The sequence below is a fragment of the Apium graveolens genome, chromosome 4, assembly GCF_009905375.1.
Source record: "Apium graveolens cultivar Ventura chromosome 4, ASM990537v1, whole genome shotgun sequence".
Classification (NCBI taxonomy): Eukaryota; Viridiplantae; Streptophyta; class Magnoliopsida; order Apiales; family Apiaceae; genus Apium; species Apium graveolens.
Window position 1 is genome coordinate 40,840,085 of NC_133650.1, and position 4,219 is coordinate 40,844,303.

At 44.6% G+C, this 4,219-nt stretch overlaps 1 non-coding gene across 1 annotated transcript; it reads right to left on the reverse strand.

The window, feature by feature from the left end:
* Nucleotides 1-330: 330 nt before the first annotated feature.
* Nucleotides 331-437, reverse strand: LOC141723063 (small nucleolar RNA R71). Its single transcript, XR_012576056.1, has one exon. It is a non-coding gene; the product is annotated as a small nucleolar RNA R71 (small nucleolar RNA).
* Nucleotides 438-4,219: the final 3,782 nt, after the last annotated feature.

Sequence of the window (4,219 nt, forward strand, 5' to 3'; positions counted from 1 at the left end):
GACATTCAATCTGGCATTATCAGGACGGCTATCACAGCTAATACCTTTGAGATCAAGCCTGGAATAATTCAATGGGTGCAGAATTCAATCCAGTTTAGGGGTTCTCTAACGGAAGATCCGAATATGCACATTAGGGATTTCATTGAGATCTGCGACACCTTCAAGTTCAATGGTGTGTCTGAGGATGCGGTAAAACTGAGACTGTTCCCATTCTCTCTGAGGGACAAGGCTAAGAGCTAGTTACACTCTCTACCAGCTGGTTCGATTACTACTTGGGAAGATCTTGCTAAAAAATTTCTCATTAAATTCTTCCCTATGGTAAAGACAGCTGCAATCAGGAATGGTATTACTCAATTTGCGCAGCAATCGGGAGAAACTCTATATGAAGCTTGGGAGCGCTATAAGGAGATGCTTAGGAAGTGTCCTCATCATGGCATTCCTGATTGGATGATCATCAATTGCTTCTATAACGGGTTGGGAGCACAGTCAAGACCCATGCTCGATACAACATCAAGTGGAGCATTATGGGTGATAGGGATAAATAAATCCTGATTGTATAATTAAATATTGCATTAATTATACAAGGTGTGGGCTACTAGGCCCAATAAGAAGATGTATGACATTCAGACCAGAAAGGTTAACATGTGATCAGGCCTGATGGACCAGATCAGGCCTGATGGAACAAAGAAGGCCCAAAAACCCTGATTATTTATTAATTTCATAATTAATAAATAAGGGAGAAAAACAGCTATTAAGATAAGTCCTAGTAGGGATATAAATCCTTGTAGATTGGCCTCCAAGGAACCTCATGGGATAAGGAATCAGCTTCCTACTTCCTAGGACTTCTAAGTCTATCCTAATTCAAAGACTTGACCACCAAGTCTCCTATACCAAGTCCAATTCAAGGACTCCCACATCTATATAAGGGGCCTCACCCCACAAATCAGAACTACATTTTTTGACTTGATCCTTGGCAATCAGCAAGGTACGTAGGCATCTTGTTAAGGCAGATTGAGTCACGAAACACAAGAGCAGTCAAAATTGAGCCTTGAAGCTCACGTTCCTTAGTACTAAATACAACAATTATATATGTTAGTTTTTATTCCATAACATTTGGCGCCGTCTGTGGGGAAGCACAACAACAACCATGGCGAGAACACGGAGAACAATTAGAGCTCTGGAGGAAGGAACACCATCGGGGACAACCCAGGTGATTTCGTCAACCGTGGAGATTCCTCCCCACTCAACTTATGCATCTACTCAAGGGGAAGCCTAGATAGGGGCAACTCAACCTCAGCCACAAGGGACAACTCCCCCGACTATTCAAGGAAGTGGACATGCTGGACGAAGTGAGGCACGAGGGCAATCGCCCCCCTATATACGAGGTTTGGCTCCTATCCCCGAGGATCAGGAATTTTTTGGTCCTTATACTGAGAGAGACTTCGAATCTTCGGATGATGAAGTGGCCCCAAGAAGGAGGCGTCCTGGAAAAGAGCCGATGGCCGATGGAAGACAATGCCCTCAAAGCACCCAAGGGGCGAATCCCCAAGAAGTGCAGGAAAGAATCAGGGCTCATGAGGGTGAGATCCAAAGACTAAGGCGCGACTTGGAGGCGCACCAGGCCATCAGACCCCAGATACCTCCTAGGGGGAGAAATCCTCCTCCTGTCATAGACCTGGATGGTCCGGTACGGAGAAGGGCTGTTGTCCCAAGAACTGATCCAAACAATCTTCTTCCCCTTGGAGATCCTGATGATCCTACTCCGCCCTTCACTGAGGAGATAATGAATGCCCATATCTCAAGGAAGTTTAAGATGCCAACCATCAAAGCCTATGATGGCATGGGAGATCCCGCTAATCATGTTAGGACATTCTCTAATGCACTGCTGTTGCAACCCGTGAATGATGCTATAAAGTGTCGGGCCTTCCCTCAAACCCTGTCAGGTATGGCTCAAAGATGGTACAGTCTCTTGCCCCCAAACTCTATTGGGTCATTCAGAGAATTAAGCCAGGCTTTTATTAAGCAATTCATCAGTGGAAGAGTTCATGAGAAAAGTTCTGCATCGCTTATGAGCATTGTGCAGGGGGCAAAAAAATCCTTGAGAGATTATCTGAATCGTTTCACAAAGGAGTCTTTAAAAGTCCCAGACCTTGATGATAAGGTAGCCATGATAGCGCTACAACAAGGAACTAAGGATGAGTTTTTTAAGATGTCCTTGGCCAAACGCCCCCCTAAAAGCATGTTGCAGCTCCAGGAGAGGGCAAAGAAGTATATCAAAGTTGAAGAAAACATGAGGAAGACCGTAGTAACTAATGAGCCCACTGGAGGCAAGAAGCGAAAAACTGATCTGGAGTATATCGCTAAGGACAAGTATCCTAGAACCGAGCAAAACCCTGATTCAACCCCCAAGAAGGGAGGACCTGGGCAAAAGTTCACCGAATACGCTAAGCTGAATGCTCCTAGAAGCCAGATCTTGATGGAAATCGAGAAAGATCGAGATATTCGTTGGCCTAAGCCCCTGAAGGCTGATTCTGCCAAGCTGGACAAAAGCAAATATTGCAGATTTCACAAAGATGTTGGTCACGACACCGATGAGTGTAGGCAGCTGAGAGATGAAATTGAGTTCCTCATTCGAAAAGGAAGATTGAACAAATACACTGGAGAAGGAGGGGACAGGAATAATAATGGAAGGAAGAACTTTGAGGATCATAGGAGGGACCAAGACGATCAGGGGCGAAACCCCCAGCCTAGAGGACCAGTTATAAACACCATTTATGGAGGGCCGAGACCTCGAGGGCCTGTGATAAACACGATCTTTGGAGGTCCAACTGCTGCTGGATTGTCCAAAAATTCCCGAAAGGCATATACTAGAGAGGTTATGCATATTGTTGGAGAAGCCCCGAAGAGGGCCAGGACAGAAGTAACATTGGCTTTTGATGATTCTGACCTAGAGGGTGTGAAGTTTCCTCATGACGACCCGCTTGTCATAACACCGGTAATAGGAAATAGCTCGGTCAAGAGGGTCCTTGTGGATAATGGTGCTTCTGTGGATATCTTGCTCCACGATGCCTTTCTAAGGATGGGGTATAACGACTCCCAGTTAACACCAACCGACATGTCGATATATGGACTTGCTGGAGTAGAATGTCCTGTAGAAGGGATAATCAAGTTCCCAACCACCATAGGTACGGAACCAAGGCAAACAACGCAGATGTTGGACTTTGTGGTGGTAAAAGCTAGTTCAACCTATAATGCTATTATGGGTAGAATAGGGATACATGCCTTCAAGGCAGTCCCTTCTTCCTACCATTCAGTCATGAAGTTTCCCACCCGGAACGGGATTGGAGAAGAGAGAGGAGATCAAAAAATGGCTAGAAGCTGTTATGTGGCCTCTTTGAGGGCAGATGGAGTCGGGGGGTAGGTTCTTCCTATTGAAGATATGGATGTCCGAGAAAATGATGAGAAGAGGGGAAAGCCAGCAGAAGACTTGGTTCCGATTCCTTTAGACCCCGAGAATTCTGAGAGGATGACTTTTATTGGAGCCACATTAGAGGAGCCCCTTAGAGGGAAGTTGGTGAAATTTTTGCAAGAAAATAGTGATGTGTTTGCATGGTCAGCAGATGATATGCCAGGCATAGACCCAAAGCTGATTACTCACAAATTAAACGTAGATCCAAGCTGGAAGAAAGTGAAACAAAAGAAAAGAAATTTTGCCCCGGAAAGACAAGAAACTATAAAACAGGAAGTAGAAAAGCTCTTAGAGGCTGGTTTCATCAAGGAGATTCAATTTCCGGAGTGGTTAGCCAACCCTGTAATGGTGAAGAAGGCTAATGGAAAGTGGAGGATGTGTATAGACTTTACTGATCTGAATGATGCATGCCCTAAAGACTGTTTTCCGTTGCCAGGGATTGATACTTTGATTGATGCCACTGCTGGGCATGAGATGCTGAGTTTCATGGATGGATTTAGCAGATACAATCAGATCAAGATGCATAAAGATGACATTCCAAAGGTATCATTCATCACTGACTTTGGTGTTTATTGTTATGTTGTTATGGCATTTGGTCTTAAGAATGCAGGAGCCACCTATCAAAGGTTGGTAAATAAAATTTTTAAGGACCTTATTGGTAAGACTATGGAAGTCTATGTTGATGACATGTTAGTCAAGAGTCTAGCAAAGACTGATCATATAACCCATTTGAGGGAAGCTTTTGAGGTC